Genomic DNA, 24,305 nt, shown 5'->3' on the forward strand with positions numbered 1-24,305 from the left:
CAGAGATGCCCTTGTGCTGGTCCGTTCCATTACTGCAAGTGACAGGAAAGCCATTCTAGAAATTGTGCTGGACATTGGTGAAAAGGAGTTACCCAGCTACATGATGGCTTCATTTAAAATACGGATGTTTGGTATCACACATCTCGTATTGATAAAACCACACGGATACCAGTTTTACCAACACAGTTACACAGAGAGCACCTTAGACGTGCCCCCTGAAAACCTACCAGCCTTTAGTGTGCTCGCTGAATGGATTCGGCCAGCCTGCCAACCGAGACATTGTTCTGCCCTTCTAGGGTGAGAGCCTTCTGCTCTGAGGAGATCCAGAACAAAAGCCTGTCCAGGAAGAGGGTGTAACACTCCCTCCCACAAGATGACCTGCTGATTAACCATCCTAGGCAGGCAAGCTTCAGAGAGCTGCTGCCTTTCAAATGTGAATCTGGCTCCCCTCACAGGAGAGGAAACCGACCCCCTTTGTCCAGAGCCCCTTTGGCACCTAGACAGGTGGGAAAATTAGCTAGTCAGGTAGGCGTGCCACCCCAGGCTTGTACCACTCCTAAGGTGAGCTAAACTGAGGTGGACACAACTTTTCAGAAGTAGCCATAAACTGATGGCATATTTTGGAATTCTGAGACAGGGTTATGCCCACTTCCCACAGGAAGTGGCTATATAGGAGGCGTAGTGACCCAAAGAGTAAGTAGCCCATTGGTTACTACCCTACACTCCTGTAACGCCCATAAAGTCAGTATTTAGGGGAGCCGCTGGAATGAGAACAGCAATTCCTGATGACCTGAAAGACAAAGGACGTGAAAAGTTGCATCCTGCAAGAACTGAAGATCCACAAACAGACCTGGCACCTGCCCTACTGGCCTGCCTTCTGACCGACAATTGCCCAAAAAGTTGACTTGTCCTGCAGATGCCGAGTCCCCAAACACCCGGAGACCTGCCAGCACTTCACCCAGGACCCCCCCCCCCCTCCCCCCCCTCCCCCCCCCCCCAGAAGTTGCAGACCTGCTTCCCTGCAAACCTGCAGACATCCAAAGACTCATGTGAGGACTCTGTAACCGCAGAAACCTAATGCATGAAGACACCACTGCCCCTGTCGTTCCAAGCCTGAGTTGAAGTGGGCCAACTATGACATTGTGGTCCCCCAACGACCGAGTCTACCAGAGTCGCCCCCTTATGAACTCTTTGACGTCACCTGCATCCTCTGCACACAGGCACCCCCCTCTACCGCGACTGCTCCCGATGAGGAATACCCAATGCCTAAAGACACCTCTGCACCCGTCGCCCCTGGGCCATGGAGAAAAAGACCATAGGTGTCCCTATGCCCGGGAGCATTGTGAGGCCTGAGCCCCCCTGTTGGTTTAACCCAATTGGCCTCCCAGTCCAGCCTGCAACCTCTTTAGGCGAAGACCGATCCCCATAGAGTAACTCAACACAGTTTTGAAACCTCTGCACGCAGCCGCCCTAATGCCGCTGCCGGTGTTTTGCTGGTGCTGCCTTGAACCTTACCTACCACTCACCTTAACTCCAGGAGATTGGTCCAGTGAGTCGCTGTACTATAGCTCAATGCCACATTGACTTCTTGACTGAAAAGAATTCCTATTTAAAAACGTACTTACCTGAACAATTTTCTTCTGATGCCTAAACATATATAAAGATACTTGCTATTTTTATAAATTACTGTCCACCTCCTTCTTGAGTCGTGTGACTCATTTATCTACCATTGTGTGTATTTTCAGATGTCTTGCACTCCTCCGTGATAAGCCTGAGGCTGTTCGACCACACAACCCCTTAAAGAGCATATTGGGATTGCCATAGCAAGCTCCTGTCCACTTATAAGGGAACTCCTGAACTCTGTATTCATTTTGATACATCATATAAAGAGCCAGCTTCTTATAGCCATCTCACCCCTTATTAGAGTTACCTATGAAAGATTCTGCAAATTTTCTGTTTCATCAGTTTTAGAAGAAATAAGTTACTCTCCTGTAACTGAAGTTCTCCAGTATTGGAAGCTTTCATAGATCCACATGCTTCAATCATTCCGGTCGTCAGATGGGAGTCCCCGGTACTTAAAGTAGTAGTAGTAGTAGTAGTATTAGACTTAACTGGTCATAATACACTAATAGGAATAGACTAGAGAAGGACTAGGCCCCTTAGTTTAATAACCTATCACAGTCCTTATAAGAAAAAGGATCACAATTTTGCCCCAACCAATCAGCATCAATCACCCTCTAGAACACTCCTGAGGGAAGTTCAGAGCCTCAGATTTTCGAGCAAAAGTGTGCTATATATAACTTGTTGAGACATACAAGGTGAGCTTCCCCCTGGGGAGGAGGGTGGGTCGCATTTGAATCTATGAAAGCTTCCAATACTGGAGACCTACAGTTACAGTAGAGTAATTTATTTCTTACTCCAGTTTTGGAACTTTCATAGATTCACATGCTTGAATCAGAATAGGAAGCAGTTTGGTAGCACAATTACCATAGTGTTGAAGCTTAACAGGAATCTGAACAGTGTAACCTGCAAGCAATCACCAAACAGTAAAAGGAAAAAACTTCCATAAGCGTTAAAGACAATAACGAAATTACTATATGGAAATGTGATAAAGTTGAAAATAGTTAGGAGGGTAGACAGGGGTGGCTCACCTTAATGGAACAAATGCTGAAGTACTGCCTGACCCACTGCTGTGTCATTGAGAACTGTTGAATCGAAATAGTAGTGCCGGGTGAAAATGTGTCTATTCTTCCAAGTTGCTAACCGGAAAATTTCCGGAAGTGACACTCACGCAAATAAAGCTGTGGATGTTGCCACTGACCTCGTGGAATGGGCTCGGACTCTTGCAGACAGAGGTCTGCCTGCCTTTTGATGACAAAATAGTATTGCACTTGCGATCCACCTAGAAATACTGTTTGGAGAGCGGGAAACCTTTCCTTGGTGCACTGTATACCACAAATAGTTGAGAGGTCATACAGAAAGATTTGTCCTCTCTAAATAAAACTTTAGGCAATGTTTGACGTCTAATGAATGTAAAGTTCTCCCCGCCGATGTCGTAGGATTTGGGAAGAACGCTTTTAGTACCACCAGTTCATTAAGGTGGAAATCAGATGGCACCTTGGGAATGAACTTCGGATTTGTTTGGAGCAGAACTCCATCCAACCTAAACTGCAAGAAAAGGATTTGGGAAGAACGCTTTTAGTACCCCCGGTTCGTTAAGGTGGATCACAGATGGCACCTTGGGAATGAACTTGAGACTGGTTTGGAGCAGAACGCCATCGAACCTAAACTGCAACACATGTTCCTTTATTACAAAATCCTGTATTTCACTGACCCGGCTGGCTGAGATCAAAGAAAGTAGTAAAGCCAACTTCCATGATAGGAACTGGATTTCTGCAGTGTGAATCGGTTCAAAAGGTGTTTATTAATTGCGAAAGAACCGTGTTCCATTGCCAGGCTGGCGGTGGAGGACTTACAAGAGGAAACATTCAAAAGAGCCCTTTGAGGAACTTTTTAATTACTCTAGATGACCATAGAGGTGAAGAGGACTATGATCTTCTGTAATGGGAAATGGCCGTTAAGTGAACTTTTATTGAACTATGTGCCAAACTTGATTTTGCGAGAAGCAGAAGGTAAGGTAGGATCTGGAGAGGAAGACAGTGGATGTAAACTCTCCCGACGGCACTAGGTGCAGAAACGCTTCCACTTGAGGCGGTAAGTCTTGTTGGTATAGTCTGCCCTCGCTTTGGCTAGAATTGCGTGGCATTCACTAGAAATGTTTAAGTGTATTCAGGAGCCAAGCTTACAAATGCAAGCTCTTGGGGTCCGGGTGTACTATCTGCCCCTGGTTCATGGTCAGGAGATCAGGAATAACTGGAAGTTTGAAGTGTGGGATCTGCGATAGGAGAAGCAGTTCCATGTACCAGTGTTGACGTGGCCATGCCGGAGCGATGAGGATCAGTTTGCATGGTTCGATCTTCATCTTTCTCAGGACTCTTGGAAGAGGAGGAATGGGAGGAAAAGCGTAAGCAAGGATGCCGGACCATGCAATTGAAAAGGCATTCCCCCATGACCCCTGTTGGGGATGCCAACTTGCATAGTACCGGTGTGAGAAAGTGCCATCTTTCTTGCATGGTATGCCCCCACTTCTTGCTGAATTGCTGAATGTACTTTGACTGAGTGTGCCCTGGACTCCTGCCAATCAGGTGCCCAGGGCCTATGTTCCTTCCCTAAAACAAACCAAACCCAAATTGGCAAACCCTGGCCACATGTCAGCCCCTAGTAAATGGTACCCTAAGTACCCAGTGCTTTGTGACCAATGAAGGCCTCCAAGAGCTGCAGCACACCTTGTGCCACCCTTAGAGGCCCTGTACCCTTACAAACACACACTTCCTTTGCAGGCTAAGTGTTTGGGTGCAAGACAAAAACAAAGTCGACACGGCACACATCCCTGTGTGCCATGCTAATCACCTACACTGCCATGGCATACATCAGTCACCCCTCTAGCTGGGTGCCTTATGCCAATGGTGTGGGCACAGGAGCAGGAGCCCTGTGCCCCTACAGTGCCCAGGTCCATTCCTGAGCCCTGTAAGTGCAGTGCTGCCATTTAAGAGTACATGGTGCTGAGAGCTCGTCAAAAACGAGCTCCACAGCACCATAATGGCAACACTAAAGACTGAGAAGTTTGGTATCAAACTTCTCAGCACATTAAACCCACACTGATGCCAGTGTGGGATTTAATGTACCCAGCACCCCCAGAGGGCATCTTAGAGGTGCCCCCTTTAACCTAACCTACAAATCCACGTCTGCTCTGAGGCTGCCTAGGCTGCCACCCAGCAGACATGTTGCTGGACCCCTGGGTAGGAGAGCCCCTGCTCTCCTGGTCCTGCAACAATGCACATCCTGGGCGAGGTGCTAGATCTCCTCCCCCAGGATGGGCAGGGGGAAGCTTCAAAGGCATGCCGCCTTTGTGAGCTTCCCCAGGCCCCTGCAACCCCCCACTCTGGCGGAAAGCTTTGGCCGGAAACCCCAAATAAGGACAGGGGATGTGCCAGCCTGCCAACCCCATCCCTCAGGTGGGGGAGGCGAGGTGAAGCACATCTCCGGGCTCTCGCCATCTTGAAGATGGGGAGCCCTACCCTATCAGGACTAGGCTACTGCCCCCCTCCCACAGGAGAGAGGCAGGATAGGGGGTGTACCCACCCCAGGACGGGGACCCATTGGTCCCTGCCCTTCACCTACCTGTAACGCCCCTAAATCTAGTATTTAGGGGCACCCTGAACCTTCCTTTCCCAGATTCCAGATTCGAAACTACAAAGAGCGAGAAGAAAGAAGATCTGCCCTGCAGCTGCTGAAAAGAGGAAGACACCAACTGCTTTGGCCCCAGCCCTACCGGCCTGTCGACCCTCGAACCTGCTCCTGCTCCAACCCGGCACCTCTTGTGGCCAGCAACCTCACCAAACCTGGAGGACCTGGCTACCTTTGGCTCTAAGCCCCTGGGACTCCCATGAGTAGAGGCTCTACTCGAAAACCGATCTCTAATCCCTGGCAGCAGCCCGGAACTGCGAACCCAGCACACTCTGCACCAGCCAAGCCTGGCCAGTGCCGGAGTTACCAAAGACCCTGAGGAAGACCCCACGGAGACTGTGACCCAGAGTCCGGCACCCAAGGACCTCCCTCGACACTCCTGAAGAAGCCTGCAGCCTCAGAACAAGGTGCCCCCCCAACCGCGATCAACAGAGGGTAAGATTTCCCGACACCAAAAGGCACCCCTGCACGCGGCGCCCCACGGCCCCCTGTGCCCAATCCCGGGGTACCTACCTATCCTCCAACTACCCAACTTACCCCTCGAAGTGGTGGTGGCACCTGAAGAGTCCTCGTCCCCGAGCTTGCAGTCTTTTTCCAAACCAGAGATTTCCCATTGAAATCCATTAAGCGCCCGAAGGCTCAAAAGCCCTCTGCACCCAGCCGCCCGATTGGCCCTGGCAGTGAAAACTCTACACCTACCTACTTCCCCACTTGCCCTGAGTAAGTGACAAGGAACCCAGCTCCCACAGCCGCGTGGCTTGCCAGTCAGCAGCCACCAAACAGGGCCCCCCTATCCCTCATAGGATAACATTGGGCCTAACTCTCTCTGCACCCGGCCGCCCTAGAGCCGCTGAGGGTGAACCAACTGTACCTACCTGACCCTGGGAGACTCCTGAGTCTGTGCCCAGAACCTCAACTCTGCCAGTCGAGTACTTACCCTTAAACCGCAAACTCTATTTTCCTCATAGGGTAACATTGACTGGCTTTTTCCTGAAATATCTTCTAAGTGTGAACTTTTCAAATCTTCAAATATTCACCAAAAATCAGCCGAGTGACAAAAACAAATTTTCTCACCTGCTCTTAGGTGAGCTCCCAGTGCTGGATCTTGGTGCCCAGCACTGACTCTGAAAAATACCCACAACTGTACTTACCCTTAACTCAATTTTCTTCCATAGGAAACCATTGACTGTTTTTCTGTGAAATTTCTTCTAAGTGTCGATTTCTGCAATCTTTAAATATTCTTCAAAAATCGTATAATATCTGAAAACGTAATTACTTACCTGTTTTGGATAAAGGTCCCAGTACTGAGTCTAGGCACCCAGTACTGGATTACAAAAGTAACAAGAACATACTGTACCTATAACCTGAATTTTCTTCCATAGGGAATCATTGACTGTTTTCTCTGAAATATTTTCTAAGTGTCAACTTTTAAAATAGCTAAATATTAGTTAAAAATCATTACAGTACTTAAGTCGACTTTCATCACTTGATTCGGAGAACTGACCCAGAACTAAATCTAGGATCCAGTCCTGGAATTACAAAAGTAATCTAAAAAATAATCTGTTGCAAATAACTTGAATTTACCATTGAGCTCAATCTATTGTTGTGTTTAGAAATAGAGTTGCCTACTGCAACCACTTGTAACTGTTTACTAAAGTCTATTGCATATACAAAAGTATTTATATGAAACATCTCCGGTCGAGAAAGTATATTTTAAATCCAAGTGTTGGTTCTCAAATAAAACAAGCATATATTTTTTATATATATAAACCATTGGCCTAGAGTTCAGTTATTGAGTGTGTGGAACCATTTGCTGACTGAGTGTGTACAACAAATGGTTTACACTGTCCTATGATACTGTCTTACTGCTCGACCAAGCTACCACTTTAGAGAGTAAGGTTATATCTAACTTTAACCTCTGTTAAACCCTGGGGGTCTGTGGACTCTGTACACCCTGTACCTATTAAGGAACAGTATATACAGAGCCACTTTCTCACATTGGTGGATCAGCGGTGGGATACAAACTTGCATTTGTTGGACTACTTGGTTACCATCTGATCACACAACAGAACTCTTAAAAATTGCCTTAAGAATTCTGATTGGTCTTTGCAAAATTACTAAAAGTCTTGCTAGGGCCTTGCTTAAGTCCCATTAGAATTTTAGAAAAATAAAAGTCACTATAGTCAGGGTAGAGGGTTAGAACTGTCAGGTTAGAATGTCTCAAACAAACCCAGCTGTTAGTGATAATAACATGGACCTGGTGGAGGAGCTCGACCTCACACCTTACTTACACTTGTCTTTCAAGGAATTGAGGTCCTTATGCAAACTTAAAAAATTACCAATGGGCCTGCATCCAACCAAACTAGGGCTCCAGGAGCTCTTGGCGGAGTATGCTAAAGACCACCCATCTGAACATGGTGATGGCCAGTCAGATGAGGAAAGGGAAGCAGAGGAGGTTGACAATAACCAACTGTGAGAAAGTGGCTCTGTATATACTGTTCCCTAATGGGTACAGGGTGTACAGAGTCCACAGTCCCCCAGGGGTTGACAGAGGTTAAAGTTAGGTATAACCTTACTCTCTAAAGTGGTAGCTTGGTCGAGCAGTAAGCCAGTATCAGAGGACAGTGTAAAGCATTTGTTGTACACACTCAGTCAGCAAATGGTCTCACACACTCAATAACTGAACTCTAGGCCAATGATTTATATATAAAAAATATATGCTTGTTTTATTTTAGAACCAACACTTGGATTTAAAATATACTTTCTCAGCATGAGATGTTTCATATAAATACTTTTGCAAAAAACAATAAACTTTTGTAAACAGTTACAATGGTTGCAGTAGGCAACTCTATTTCTTAAACACAACAATGCATTGAGCTCAATGGTAAATTCAGGTTATTTGTAACAGATTACTTTTTAGATTACTTTTGGAATTCCAGGACTGGATCCTAGATTCAGTCCTGGGTCAGTACTCAGAATCAAGTGATGAAAGTCGACTTAATTACTGTAATGATTTTTAAACAATATTTAGTTATTTAAAAGTTGACACTTAGAAAATATTTCAAAGGAAAAATGCAATGATTCTCTATGGAAGAAAATTCAGGTTACAAGTACAGTAGGTTCTCGTTACTTTTGTAATCCAGTACTGGGTGCCTAGACTCAGTACTGGGACCTTTTTTCAAAACAGGTAAGCAATTAAGTTTTCAGATATTATACGATTTTTGAAGAATATTTAAAGATTGCAGAAATCGACACTTAGAAGAAATTTCACAGAAAAACAGTCAATAGTTTCCTATGGAAGAAAAAGGAGTTAAAGGTAAGTACAGTTGTAAGTATTTTTCAGAGTCAGTGCTGGGCACCAAGATCCAGCACTGGGAGCTCACCTAAGAGCAGGTGAGTAATTTCGTTTTCGTTACTTGGCTGATTTTTGGTGAATATTTTAAGATTTGAAAAGTCCACACTTAGAAGAAATTTCAGGAAAAAGCCAGTCAATGTTGCCCTATGAGGAAAATAGAGTTTGCGGTTTAAAGGTAAGTACTCGACTGGCAGAGTTGAAATTCCGGGCATGGACTCAGGGGTCCCCCAGGGTCAGGTAGGTACAGTTGGTTCACCCTCAGCGGCTCTAGGGCGGCCGGGTGCAGAGAGAGTTAGGCCCAATGTTATCCTATGAGGGATAAGGGGGCCTTGGTTGGTGGCTGCTGACTGGCAACCCACGCGGCTGTGGGAGCTGGGCTCCTGGTCACTTACTCAGGGGAAGTGGGTAGGTGTAGAGTTTTCACTGCCAGGGCCACTCGGGCGGCTGGGTGCAGAGTGCTTTTGAGCCTTCGGGCGCTCAATTGATTTCAATGGGAAATCTCCGGTTTAGAAAAAGACTGCAAGCTCGGGGACAAGGACTCTTCAGGTGCCACCACCACTTCGAGAGGTAAGTTGGGTAGTTGGAGGATAGGTAGGATTGGGCACAGGGGGCCGTGGGGCGCCGCGTGCAGGGGTGCCTTTTGGTGTCGGGAAATCTTACCCTCTGTTGTTCGCGGTTGGGGGGGCACCTTGTTCTGAGGCTGCAGGCTTCTTCAGGAGTGTCGAGGGGGGTCCTTGGGTGCCAGACTCGGGGTCACAGTCGCCATGGGGTCGTCCTCGGGGTCTTTGTTCACTCCGGCACTGGCCAGGCTTGGCTGGTGCAGTGTGTGCTGGGTTCGCGGTTCCGGTCTGCTGCCAAGGGTTAGAGATAGGTTTTTGAGTAGAGCCTCTACTCATGGGAGTCCCAGGGGCTTAGAGCCAAGAGGTAGCCAGGTACTCCGAGGTTTGTGAGGTTGCTGGCCACAAGAGATGCCGGGTTGGAGCAGGAGCAGGTTCGAGGGTCGACAGGCCGGTAGGGCTGGGGCCAAAGCAGTTGGTGTCTTCCTCTTTTTAGCAGCTGCAGGGCAGGTCGTCTTTCTTCTTGCTCTTCTTTGTAGTTTGGAATCTGGAATCTGGGGAAGGAAGGTTCAGGGTGCCCCTAAATACTAGATTTAGGGGCGTTACAGGTAGGTGAAGGGCAGGGGCCAATGGGTCCCTGTCCTGGGGTGGGTACACCCCCTATCCTGCCTCTCTCCTGTGGGAGGGGGGCAGGAGCCTAGTCCTGATTGGGCAGGGCTTCCCATCTTCAAGTTGGCGAGAGCCCGGAGATGTGCTTCACCTCGCCTCCCCCACCTGAGTGGTGGGGTTGGCAGGCTGGCACATCCCCTGTCCTTATTTGGGGTTTCCGGTCAAGCTTCCTGCCAGAGTGGGGGGTTGCAGTGGCCTGGCACTGCACTTACAGGACCCAGGAATGGACCTGGGTACTGTAGGGGCACAGGGCTCCTGCCTCTGTGCCCACACCACTGGCATAGGGCACCCAGCTAGAGGGGTGGCTGATGTATGCCAGGGCAGTGTAGGTTGTGGGCATGGCACACAGGGATGTGTGCCATGTCGACTGTTTTGTCTTGTATCCAGACACTCAGCCTGCAAGATCAGTGTGTGTGTGTGTTAGGGTACAGGGCCTCTAAGGGTGGCACAATGAGTGCTGCAGCCTTTAGAGGCCTTCCCTGGTCACAAGGCCCTGGGTACCTAGGGTACCATTTACCAGGGGCTGACATGTGGCCAGGGTTTGCCAATTTGGGTTTTGGCTGTTAGGCAGTTTTAAGAAGGAACACAGGCCCTGGGCACCTGGTTGGCAGGAGCCCAGGGCACAACAAGGAAAAGTGCATCAGCTATTAGGCAAAAAAGGGGGGGGGGGGGGTTACTGCAACAGAAACCCACTTTCTTACACAAGCCCCCCCCCCAGCCCAAAGGCCAGGAGACTTCTGCCAATGCTGGGAGAGTCTACCTAGTCGTTCAGGCGAGGAAGAGTTGGGCAAGTGGTTTGAAAGTTGCAGGGCCTACTATGCCTTATATCCTTCTGTCCAGGCTAGTCCCTTTGGGGAGCTGGCCTGTCTTATCAGTTTCAGGACCTAACTCCCTAGCTCCTCTCCTTGTCTTTTAGTTTCCTTGTCCCATCTTTTTATTTTGGGTTTAGAGGTGCATACCTCTGTAATTTCTAACTTCGCCAGGGCTAGGCCCAGCTTACCCACAGAGGTTACCCACAGCTTGAGCAACCCCACCATGACCAATAAGGTCAGGGGGCCTGACTTGCTATTTGGCAGGGGGTTAGGCCACCATGCCAAGGATAGGGCTGCCATGAAGGCTAACACCCAGCAGAGGCTGCTGACAGCTGTCAGTGTCCAGAACCACACCCTTAGCTCCTGACTGGTAAGTGAGGAAGCTATCTTATAGGTCTCCTTGGGTCCTGGCTGTTGGTCTGTTGGAGGATGTGGGGTCACTACTCTTTGTAGGGAACACCCCTTCTCCACCCTTTGTTCTACCATCTGAGGAGCCACTAACTCAGGCTGGACAGTTGCCTGACTAGTCAGGTCTTGTTGGTTAGAGGGGGCTGTACCAGTGCCATTGTTGGAGTTTACCCTTACTGGGATAGAATCTCCCTGGCTCTCTGGAACTGTGGCTAACAGTTGCCCACCTTTCCTACCCTGTTTCTTCTCACTCTTTTGGGACTCAGCTGCACTGACTGCAGGTTGAGCCCCTACAGGTTCTTTGGGCGAGGCCTGGCATTGGGCCAGCACCTCTCTTTGGCTCAGTTCCACATGTAAGTGGTCATTCCCCAAGAGACAATCAAGGGGAAGGTTTTTACTGACTATCACTTTTCTCCATCTAAGGGACCCAGCTGTGGCTAGGGGCACTATAGCCACAGGCCTAACAGTGACTCCCCCTGGGACAGTCCTTACCCTTCTTGTTTCCCCTGGGTTATATACTGGTGTGGGAATACCAACCTGTCATGTACCACAGTGTGACTGGCACAGGTATCTCTCAGGGCAGTGGCTGGGATTCCATTCACCAGTAGGTGGTGGAAGTGTCTACTCCCCTCTGGGATCTCCAGCTTGCTTCTTGGGCCCATTCCCCAGTTGAAAGCTAGGAGGACTTCCTCATCTGAGGACTCTCCCTCCCAAGCTACACTGGCAACCCCTGGAGCTACACTAGTCACCCCTGGAGCTGTACTAGGAACCTTATTTTTAGGACAGCTAGAGTCCTGGGTGTGGTGTCCAGCCTTCTGACAGTTGAAACACCATATTCTGTTGGGATCCCAACTCTTACCTTGGTACCCTGGTTTAGTTTGTGAGGTGTCTTTGGGCCCACCCTTTTGGTCAGGTTTTTGGGGGGCTCACTCGCTTTCTTCTGGGAAGGCTTTGGGACCTCCCAGTGGACGTCCTAGTCACCCTAGTCCTGACCCAGTGGTCCGCCTTTTTTCCCAATTCTTGGGGAGAAATTAGACCTAGGTCTACCAAATGCTGATGCAACTTTTCATTGTGCAGTTACTTAATATATGTTCCTTCATGAATAAATTGTACAATCCAGTAAAATCCTGCACACCATGTCCAGCTAACCAACCATCCAGTGTCTTTACTGAGAAGTCTACAAAGTCAATCCAGGACTGGGTCTGGGTTTTGTGAGCCCCCCTGAATCTAATTCTATACTCCTCAGTAGTGAATCCAAATCCCTCAATCAGAGCCTTCCTCATGAGGTCATAGGATCCTGCCTCTGGCCCAGAGAGGGTCAGAAGCCTGTCTCTGCAGTTACCAGAGAACAGTTCCCACAGGAGTGCCCCGCAGAGAGGTTTCTTTACTCTTCTTATTTCACAAGCCCTCTCAAAGGCTGTGAACCATTTGGTGATGTCATCACCTTCCTCAAACTTGGTAACAATCCCTTTGGGGATTTTAGGTTCAGAAGTTTCCTCCCTATCCTTGTTTTAATTAATTCTGCCACCATTGATGGGTGCTAAATCCATCTCTCTCCTTTCTTTTTCTAGAGCCAGGAACCTGGACTCTAGCTCTACTCATTTGGCCAGCCTTGCTAAAAGGCTGTCCTCTTCACTGGTGGGCCCCCCAGTGTTCTCTCTGGTACCACAGCCACCTGTGTAGTCTCTAGGTGCCCAGATGCTAATCCTTTGATTGGAGGGTGTGGGTGCCCTCTCCTCCCTAGGGAATAGTATGGGGGGGGGGGGGGGGGGTTATTGTCAACCTCCCCTGCTTCCCCTTCCTCATCTGACTGGTCATCACCATGTTCAGATGGGTGGTCCTTAGCATACTCGGCCAAGAGCTCCAGGAGCCTTAGTTTGGTTGGATGCAGACCCATTGGTAAATTTTTAAGTTTGCATAAGGACCTCAATTCCTTGAAAGACAAGTGTAAGTAAGGTGTGAGGTCGAGCTCCTCCACCGGGTCCATGTTATTATTGTCACTAACAGCTGGGTTTGTTTGCGACATTCTAACCTGACAGTTCTAATCCTCTACCCTGACTATAGTGACTTTTATTTTTCTAAAATTCTAATGGGACTTAAGCAAGGCCCTAGCAAGACTTTTAGTAATTTTGGAAAAGACCAATCAGAATTCTAAAGGCAATTTTTAAGAGTTCTGTCGTGTGATCAGATGGTAACCAAGTAGTCCAACAAATGCAAGTTTGTATCCCACCGCTGATCCACCAATGTGAGAAAGTGGCTCTGTATACACTGTTCCCTAATGGGTACAGGGTGTACAGAGTCCACAGTTCCCCAGGGGTTGACAGAGGTTAAATCTAGATATAACCTTACTCTCTAAAGTGGTAGCTTGGTCGAGCAGTAAGGCAGTATCAGACGACAGTGTAAAGCATTTGTTGTACACACTCAGTCAGCAAATGGTCTCAAACACTCAATAACTGAACTCTAGGCCAATGATTTATATATAAAAAATATGCTCAAGAATTACCGCCCCATCTCGCTCCTCCCATTTCCTGCCAAAGTCATCGAGAAGACCGTCAACAAGCAGATGGCCGCCTTCCTCGAGACGAATGGATCCCTCGACCCCTCACAGTCCGGCTTCCAAGCCAATCACAGCACCGAGACCGCCCTCATCGCCGCCACCGATGACATCCGAGCCCTGATGGACAACGGAGAAACAGCGGCCCTCATCCTCCTAGACCTCTCCGCGGCATTCGACACTGTCTGCCACCGCACCCTAGTACAGCGCCTCAGCAACGTCGGAATCCTGGACAAGGCGCTGGAATGGATCATCTCCTTCCTAGACGGAAGAACACAGAGAGTCCGCCTACCACCGTACAAGTCAGAGGCCACCGAAGTCATCTGCGGCGTCCCTCAAGGATCCTCACTGAGCCCCACCCTCTTCAACGTCTACATGAGCCCCCTCGCGGCCATCGCACGCCAACACAACCTCAACATAATCTCCTACGCCGACGACACCCAGCTGATCCTCTCCCTGACCAACGACCCCGCCGCCGCCAGAGCTAACCTGCACGAAGGGATGAAAGAGGTAGCCGAGTGGATGACGACCAGCCGCCTGAAACTGAACTCGGACAAGACGGAGGTCCTCATCCTGGGCTCTTCACCCTCCGCCTGGGACGACTCCTGGTGGCCTCCCGCCCTGGGCACCGCACCCAAACCGACAGACCATGCACGCAACCTGGGCTTCATCTTGGACTCCTCCCTCTCCATGACCAGGCAAGTCAACAACGTCTCCTCGGCGTGCTTCAACATCCTACGCATGCTACGGAAGATCTTCTGGTGGATCCCCACCGAGACCAGGAAGACCGTCACCCAGGCCCTCGTCACTAGCCGACTGGACTACGGCAACGCCCTCTACGCCGGTACCACCGCCAAGCTCCAGAAGAGACTCCAGCGGATCCAGAACGCCTCAGCCAGACTCATCCTCGACATCCCACGAACCAGCCACATCTCCGGACATCTGAGAGACCTTCACTGGCTCCCCGTCAACAAAAGAATCACCTTCCGCCTCCTCACCCACGCACACAAAGCCCTACACGACCAAGGCCCGAGCTACCTCAACAGCCGAATCAACTTCTACGCTCCCAAACGCCACCTCCGATCAGCCAACCACGCCCTCGCCGCCGTCCCCCGCATCCGAAGAGCGACTACAGGAGGAAGATCCTTCTCCTACCTGGCCGCCAAGACCTGGAACTCCCTCCCGACCGACCTGCGCCTGACCCAAGACCACCTCTCCTTCAGGAAGAAGCTGAAGACCTGGCTGTTCGAGCAGTAGCGGCCCCCCCCCCCCCCCCCCCCAGCGCCTTGAGACCCTACGGGTATGTAGTGCGCTCTATATATGTCATTGATTGATTGATTGCTTGTTTTATTTTAGAACCAACACTTGGATTTAAAGGAATATGCTACTTACCAGTATGCATCTGTTCTTGGCATGTAGAGCTGCAGATCTATACACTGTGCATAGATCGCCATCTGGTGTTGGGCCCGGATGTTTGCAGTTTGTTTTTCCTCTTGGAAAGTCTTTGGAAGTCACGAGGTTGGTGACTCCTCCTTTGGTTCGTATTGCGCATGGACTTCGGCTCCATACTCAGATTGGTTTTCGCCAGCAGGGAAAGATGGAGCGTAGTAGTAACAGTAAAGAAACCCATGTGTGTTGTATCTAAATAAGATAGACTGGGACAGATACAGGTAGCCGGGGAGGTGGGTGGGCGTGTGTAGATCTGCAGCTCTACATGCCAAGAACAGATGCATACTGGTAAGTAGCATATTCCGTTGGAGGCAGATGAGCTGCAGATTACACACTTTTGCATTGACTATATAGCAGTTCCCAACCTTAGTGGCGACCACCAGTTATCTGTTGCAGTGGTTTGAAATAGTGTTTTTAGTACAGCCTGGCCCACACTAACTTGTTGCTTGGTTTGCACATCTACACAGTAATGTTTTGTGAAAGTGTGCGGTGTTGACCATGTGGCTGCTTTGCAGATGTCATCTAATGGTATGTTGCCTAAAAAGGCCATAGAAGCCCCTTTCTTCCTTGTAGAGTGGGCTTTGGGGGGAACAGATAGTGTTCGCTTTGCTTTGTGGTAGCAAATCTGTATGCATTTTACAATCCACCTAGCTATCCCTGATTTAGAAATAGGGTTGCCTTTATGTGGTGGAGAGAAGGAGACAAATAGTTGTTTGGTTTTTCTGAAAGGTTGTGTTCTTTGGATGTAGTAAAGCAAGGCCCTTTTAACATCCAGTGTGTGTAAAGCCCTTTCCGCAACAGTTTGAGGTTGTGAGAAAAAGACTGGTAATTCTACCGACTGGTTTAGATTCAAGGGAGAAATGACTTTGGGTAGAAATTTTGGATTGGTGCAGAGTACAACCTTGTTCTGATGCATTTGAAGAAAAGGTTCCTGTATTGTGAGTGCTTGTATTTCACTAACCCTTCTAAGGGAAGTGATAGCCACTAGAAAGGCTGTTTTCCATGTGAGAAACTGCAGCTCACATTTATGTAATGGTTCGAAAGGAGGTCCCATTAGCCTTGTGAGAACTATATTTAAGTTCCAGACAGGTGAGGGTGGTACCCGGGGTGGAATTCCTCTATTGAGGCCTTCCATAAATGCTTTGATGGCAGGCACCCTGAAGAGTGATAAGTGCTGCCTGTTTTGTAAGTAAGCAGCAATTGCTGCGAGGTGTAACCGGATGGATGTATATGCTAGGTTACACCTTTGTAGATGGAGCAAGTAACATATGATGTGCTGTATGGACGCACTTAGAGGGTTGATTGTGTTGTTGTGGCAGTAAACAACAAATCTTTTCCACTTTGCAGCATAGCATGCCCTAGTCGTAGGGCGTCTAGCTTCCCTGATAATATTCATGCAATCAGGGGGAAGGTTAAGGTAGCCGAATTCTAGGACCTCAGGAGCCAGATCGCAAGGTTGAGCTGAGCTGGGTCCGGGTGCCTGATTTCTCCATGGTTCTGGGTTAGGAGGCATGGTGAGAGGTGCAGCATTTGGTGTGGTACTACCGAGAGTTCCAGCAGTGTGGTGTACCACGGTTGTCTGGCCCATGTTGGAACTACTAGGATTAGTGTGAGGGAATGCTGTTGTAGCTTTCGCACCACTAATGGAATTAGTGGGAGAGGTGGAAAAGCGTATGCAAATTTGTTTGACCAGTTCATCCATATTGCATTGCCTTTGGACAATGGGTGTGGATATCTGGCGGCGAAGCTTGGGCATTTTTTGTTTTCGTGGGTGGCGAATAGGTCTATTTGTGGATGCCCCCACTTCTGAAAGAACGGGTGAAGAACCTGTGGGTGAAGTTCCCACTCGTGGATCTGCTGCGTCTGTCTGCTGAGTAGATCTGCCACAGTGTTTTGGACTCCTGGGACGTGTTGGGCCAGGAGAAAGATTTTCTGCGGAATTGCCCATCTCCATATGCTCTGTGCTAATTGAGAGAGCTGTGGAGAGTGTGTGGCCCACCTGTTTTTTAATATAGTACATGGCAGTCATGTTGTCTGTGCGAATGAGGACTGCCTTGCCTGAAATCTGCGTCTGGAAGGATTTTAGGGCTAGGAAGATTGCCAGTAACTCCAAATGGTTGATGTGGAGTAACTTTTGTTGCGGCGTCCATGTGCCCTGCACTGTGAGGTGTAGTAGATGAGCTACCCTGCCGGAGAGCGATGCGTCTGTTAGGATTATTTGTGGGACCGGGTCCAGGAACGGTCGACCTTTGGAAAGGTTTGTGGTGTTCCACCACTGCAGAGAGCGATGGGTGCGACCGTCTACCAACACCAGATCTGTCAGTTGCCCCTGGGCCTGGTTCCACTGGCGCGCTAAACACTCTTGGAGTGGACGCATCTGGAGTCTTCGGTGAGGCACTATGAAAATGCAAGAGGCCATCATCCCTATCAGTTGCATAAACACTCTTGCTGGGAGAGAGTGTTGAAGTATGAATTTTTGACGCAGAGCCTGTACGTTTGCAATCCTGGCAGGATTGGGATAGGCTATGGCTTTTGAGGTGTCTATGGTGGCACCGAGGTATTGTTTTGTGTGTGATGGTACCAGGTGAGACTTTTGGTGGTTCACCGTGAAACCTAGCTGGTGAAGTCGTTGGATTGTAGCGGCGGTATGGCGCACACATTGGTCGTAGGACGTGGCTTTTATTAGCCAGTCGTCCAAATATGGGAAGACGTGAATGTGCTGTCTTCTGAGGTGTGCCGCCACTACTGCTAGGCACTGGGTGAATACCCTTGGTGCTGTTGTGACCCCGAACGGGAGCACCTTGAACTGGTAGTGTTGCCTGTCCACTACAAATCTGAGGTACGTTCTCTGAGCATGGTGTACTGGGATGTGAAAGTATGCGTCTTTCAAGTCCAGTCTGGTGAGAAAGTCGTTCTGGGAGAACCTGTTGAAGGGTCACCATGTGAAAATGGTCTGAATGTATATAAGTGTTTAGAGGCCTGAGATCTAGAATAGGTCGTAGAGTCTCGTCTCGTTTTGGAATCAGAAAGTACAGAGAGTAGACCCCTACATTTTGTTGATTGATGGGGACTTGCTCTATGGATTGTTTTTGCAGGAGGGAGATTACCTCCTGTTTTAGTAACGTGGCATGTTCTTGAGACATTGGGCGTTGCCTGGGTGGAATGTTTGGGGGGGTAGATGTTAATTCTAGGCAGTACCCTGAATGAATAATTTGGGTCACCCATCTGTCTGAGGTGATTGTCTCCCAGACGTGAAGGAAATCTTGTATTCTGCCCCCGACAGGAGTGGAATGGTCTGGAGGGAGCGGGGGAAAGTTATTGGGTAGGTGGTGTGGCAGAGCGGGCGGTGTTTGTCTTGCCTCTGCCTTTATTATTATTGCCTCTGTAGCCACTTCTTTGATAACCCTTTGTGAAGGTAGACTGAGGAGGGGATTTATATGACGTGGATGCGCCATCTGAGGAGTAGCCTCTACCAGTGCCCCGAAAGGAGGAGCGGCGAAAGGAGCGCCTAGCAGTGTGTGTCTGTAGGGCTCCCATGGATTTCGCCGTATCAGTATCTTTTTTCATCTTTGAGGGCTTCATCAACTTTTGGGCCAACTAAATGTTGTTGATCGAATGGGTGGTTTAATATGGAGGCTTGCACCTCAGGTTTAAAACCTGAAACTCTTAGCCAGGCGTGGCGACGAAGGAGGACACTGGTGTTTATGGCCCTGGAGGCTGTATCTGCTGCATCTAGGGCACAGCGTATAGAGGTATTAGTTATAGTTTTTCCCTCTTGGATCAATTAATTAGCCCTATTCTTATATTTTTCAGGGAGATGGTGCATGATGGCCTCTAACTCATCATAATGCGCTCTGTCGTATCTGGCCAATAGCGCTTGAGTGTTGGCGATACGCCATATATTGGTGGCTTGTGACGCAGTGCGCTTCCCTGACGCGTCTAGGAGCTTGGACTCTTTGTCAGGTGGTGGTGCTTTGCCCGACGCCTGAGAATTTGAACGCTTCCTAGCTGTAGATACCACTAAGGAATCCAGTGGTGCAGGGTCTTTAATGTATGAAGGATCTGTGGGGGCGACTTTATATTTTTTCTCTATTCGAGGGTTTAGGACCCTAGCCCTGACTGGGTCTTTAAAAACCTCCGGTGCACGTTTGATTACTCCTTTTAGCATAGGTAGTATTGCAGTGGACCTATGTGCAGAATCGAAGGTGTCTAGGAGAAAATCTTCCTCCACTGGGTCAGTATGCAGCTCTACCCCGTGATAATGTGCTGCCCTCTGTAGTAGGTGGTGAAAACCTAACGAGTCTTCTGGTGGGGATGGCCTAGAAGGATAAAGGTCATCCTGTGGGACATCTGGGATGTCCGGATTGTTAAAGTCATTCCATGGGTCTGGGGATCCAGTAGGGGTGGGGTCTTGTGGCACATCTGCTGGATAATAGTAAGGGTCCCCTTGATCATCATGGTCTGGAGACAGGGTCGGAGAGCGATGAGGCAGGGGTGGAGAGGGTGGAGGTGGGGAGGTGGGGAAGGCACTCTGAAAGGGGAGGTAGCAGCGTCCTTCCTCTTTGGAGGTGGAGCTGGTTTTTCCAAATGTCTTTTTTGAAGACAGTGTCAAATGTCCAGTCTTTGGATCCTTGGTAAGTGTCTTTTGTAGAGGATCCGGTGTAAAAAGTTCTTGCGACACTGGTTGTTCGGTCGGCGCCCTGCTTTTCGGGGCCGATGGCTTTTTAGGCTTGTCTGTGCCGTGCTTTTTCCTCCGATTTTTTGTTCGGTGCCGAGAGAGGCTTCGGCACGGGAGTGTCAGTGCCGAGGGCCTTATGATGTTTGGTCGGCACCGAGAGGGCGGGTTTCGACACCGAGGGCTTTGCTGAGCTCGGTGTGGAGGTGGAGGCCGATTTTTTCTTCGGTGCCGAAGGGTGTTTTTCGGCACCGCTGGCAGGCTGGCTCGAGCCCAAGCCGCCGGAAGGCTTATTTGGCTTCTTCACCGGGCCCGAAGGTGGGGTGTTAGAAGCAGTGTCCTTGGTCTTGCCTAGGCGCGAAGGCGTGACCGAAGCCTTTTTGGGTATCGGCGTGGTTGTGGGAGGGGGTATAGTACTCACGACCCTCTGCGCCAGGGTGATGTCCGCCACATCGGATTAGTCGGCCTCGGAAGCACTGACGAGATCGTCGTCATCTTCTTCGATTTTCTGCTGTCCCGGAGCTTCGACGTCGTCCCCGAAGATGTCGACTGGAGCGGAGGTCGAGGAGTGCGCCATGTTGCGTCGGGGCCCTTCGAACTCGAATAGTCCTTTTGGATCTAAAAGACTTGCAGGCGGGACAGTCTCGAGCCTCGTGTTCAGGGGAGAGGCAGAGGTTGCACACCTCATGAAGATCGGTGTGGGGGAATTTGAACCCACATCGAGGGCACTTCTTGAAGGGAGTTCTTTCCATCAGCCGAGACCGGAGCCGGGATAGGCCCGAAGGCCGCCGTCGACGACCGGAATCGAAGAAGTGCCGAAGGGAGGGTGATGAAGAGGATTTATTTATCTGAAGAATCTCGATGAGCAAGGATTTTGCGTCGATTGGTGAACTGGAAAAGTTCGGAACCGGAGCGTGAAGTATTACATCCGAGCCCGATGGCGGAAAAAAACAATCTGAGGATGGAGCCGAAGCCCATGGGCAATACGAACCAAAGGAGGAGTCACCGACCTCGTGACTTCCAAACACTTTCCAAGAGGAAAAACAAACTGCAAACATCCGAGCCCAACACCAGATGGCGATCTATGCAAAGTGTATAATCTGCAGCTCATATGCCTCGAACATATACTTTCTCAGCATGAGATGTTTCATATAAATACTTTTGCAAAATCCAATAAACTTTTGTAAACAGTTACAAGTGGTTGCAGTAGGCAACTCTATTTCTTAAACACAACAATGCATTGAGCTCAATGGTAAATGCAGGTTATTTGTAACAGATTACTTTTTAGATTACTTTTGGAATTCCAGGACTGGATCCTAGATTCAGTCCTGGGTTAGTACTCAGAATCAAGTGATGAGTCGACTTAATTACTGTAATGATTTTTAAACAATATTTAGCTATTTTATAAGTTGACACTTAGAAAATATTTCAAAGGAAACATGCAATGATTCTCTAGGGAAGAAAATTCAGGTTACAGGTACAGTAGGTTCTTGTTACTTTTGTAATCCAGTACTGGGTGCCTAGACTCAGTACTGGGACCTTTATCCAAAACAGGTAAGCAATTACGTTTTCAGATATAATACGATTTTTGAAGAATATTTAAAGATTGCAGAAATCGACACTTAGAAGAAATTTCACAGAAAAACAGTCAATGGTTTCCTATGGAAGAAAATTGAGTTAAAGGTAAGTACAGTTGTAAGTATTTTTCGGAGTCAGTGCTGGGCACCAAGATCCAGCACTGGGAGCCCACCTAAGAGCAGGTGAGTAATTTCGTTTTCGTTACTTGGCTGATTTTTGGTGAATATTTTAAGATTTGAAAAGTCTACACTTAGAAGAAATTTCAGGAAAAAGCCAGTCAATGTTACCCTATGAGGAAAATAGAGTTTGCGGTTTAAGGGTAAGTACTCGACTGGCAGAGTTGAGGTTCTGGGCATAGACTCAGGGGTCCCCCAGGGTCAGGTAGGTACAGTTGGTTCACCCTCAGCGGCTCTAGGGCGGTCGGGTGCAGAGAGAGTTAGGCCCAATGTTATCCTATGAGGGATAGGGGGGCCTTGGTTGGTGGCTGCTGACTGGCAAGCCACGCGGCTGTGGGAGCTGGGCTTCTGGTCACTTACTCAGGGGAAGTGGGTAGGTGTAGAGTTTTCACTGCCAGGGCCACTTGGGCGGCTGGGTGCAGAGTGCTTTTGAACCTTCGGGCGCTCAATTGATTGCAATGGAAAATCTCCGGTTTAGAAAAAGACTGCAAGCTCGGGGACGAGGACTCTTCAGGTGCCACCACCACTTCGAGAGGTAAGTTGGGTAGTTGGAGGATAGGTAGGTACCCCGGGATTGGGCACAGGGGGCCGTGGGGTACCGCGTGCAGGGGTGCCTTTTGGTGTCGGGAAATCGTACCATCCGTTGATTGCGGTTGGGGGGGCACCTTGTTCTGAGGCTGCAGGCTTCTTCAGGAGTGTCGAGGGGGGTCCTTGGGTGCCGGATTCGGGGTCACAGTCGCCATGGGGTCGTCCTCAGGGTCTTTGTTCACTCCGGCACTGGGCAGGCTTGGCTGGTGCAGAGTGTGCTGGGTTCGAGGTTCCGGGCTGCTGCCAGGGGTTAGAGATAGGTTTTTGAGTAGAGCCTCTACTCATGGGAGTCCCAGGGGCTTAGAGCCAAGAGGTAGCCAGGTCCTCCGAGGTTTGTGAGGTTGCTGGCCACAAGAGATGCCGGGTTGGAGCAGGAGCAGGTTCGAGGGTCGACAGGCCGGTAGGGCTGGGGCCAAAGCAGTTGGGGTCTTCCTCTTTTTAGCAGCTGCAGGGCAGGTTGTCTTTCTTCTTGCTCTTCTTTGTAGTTTGGAATCTGAAATCTGGGGAAGGAAGGTTCAGGGTGCCCCTAAATACTAGATTTAGGGGCATTACAGGTAGGTGAAGGGCAGGGGCCAATGGGTCCCTGTCCTGGTGAGGGTACACCCCCTATCCTGCCTCTCTCCTGTGGGAGGGGGGCAGGAGCCTAGTCCTGATTGGGCAGGGCTTCCCATCTTCAAGATGGCGAGAGCCCGGAGATGTGCTTCACCTCGCCTCCTCCACCTGAGGGGTGGGGTTGGCAGGCTGGCACATCAACTGTCCTTATTTGGGGTTTCCGGCCAAGCTTCCCGCCAGAGTGGGGGGGTTGCAGTGGCCTTTGGAAGCTCACAGAGGCGGCATGCCTTTGAAGCTTCCCCCTGCTCATCCTGGGGGAGGAGATTTAGCACCTCGCCCAGGATGTGCATTGTTGCAGACCCAGGAGAGCAGGGCTCTCCTACCCAGGGGTCCAGCAACATGTCTGCTGTGTGGCAGCCTAGGCAGCCTCAGAACGGATGTGGATTGTAGGTTTAGGTTTCAGGGGGCCTCTCTAAGATGCCCTCTGTGGTGCTTTGTACATTAAATGTGGATTTAATGTGCTGAGCAGTTTGATACCAAACTTCTCAGGCTTCAGTGCTGCCATTATGGTGCTGTGGAGTTGGTGTTTGACAAGCTCCCAGCACCATATACTCTTAGCTGGCAGCACTGCACTTATAGGACCCAGGAATGGACCTGGGTACTGTAGGGGCACAGGGGCTCCTGCCTCTGTGCCCACACCACTGGCATAGGGCACCCAGCTAGAGCGGTGGCTGATGTATGCCAGGGCAGTGTAGGTTGTGGGCATGGCACACAGGGATGTGTGCCATGTCGACTCTCTGTTTTGTCTTGTATCCAGACACTCAGCCTGCAAGAGCAGTGTGTGTTAGGGTACAGGGCCTCTAAGGGTGGCACAATGAGTGCTGCAGCCTTTAGAGGCCTTCCCTGGTCACAAGGCCCTGGGTACCTAGGGTACCATTTACCAGGGGCTGACATGTGGCCAGGGTTTGCCAATTTGGGTTTTGGCTGTTAGGCAGTTTTAAGAAGGAACACAGGCCCTGGGCACCTGGTTGGCAGGAGCCCAGGGCACAACAAGGAAAAGTGCATCAGCTATTAGGCAAAAAAAGGAGGGGGGGTTACTGCAACAGAAACCCACTTTCTTACACCCCCCCATGCTATTCCCTAGGGAGGAGAGGGCACCCATACCCTCCAATCCAAGGATTAGCATCTGGGCACCTAGAGACTACACAGGTGGCTCTGGTACCAGAGAGAACACTGGGGGACCCACCAGTGAAGAGGACAGCCTTGTGAGGCTGGCCAAAAGATTAGAGCTAGAGTCCAGGCTCCTGGCTCTAGAAAAAGAAAGGAGAGAGATGGGTTTAGCACCCATCAATGGTGGCAGCAATAATAAAAATAAGGATAGGGAGGAAACTTCTGACCTTAAAATCCCCACAGGGATTGTCCCTAAATTTGAGGAAGGTGATGATATCACCAAATGGTTCACAGCCTTTGAGAGGGCTTGTGATATCAGAAAAGTAAAGAAACCTCTCTGGGGGGGCACTCCTGTGGGAACTGTTCTCTGGTAACTGCAGAGACAGGCTTCTGACCCTTTCTGGGCCAGAGGCAGGATCCTATGACCTCATGAAGAGAGCTCTGATTGAGGGATT

At 49.6% G+C, this 24,305-nt stretch overlaps 1 protein-coding gene across 1 annotated transcript in view; it reads right to left on the reverse strand.

Moving 5' to 3' along the window:
• Positions 1–24,305, reverse strand: part of RSL1D1 (ribosomal L1 domain containing 1) — a 203,938-nt gene that overhangs the window by 55,853 nt on the left and 123,780 nt on the right. The window lies entirely within an intron of this gene.

The sequence above is a fragment of the Triturus cristatus genome, chromosome 10, assembly GCF_964204655.1.
Source record: "Triturus cristatus chromosome 10, aTriCri1.1, whole genome shotgun sequence".
Classification (NCBI taxonomy): Eukaryota; Metazoa; Chordata; class Amphibia; order Caudata; family Salamandridae; genus Triturus; species Triturus cristatus.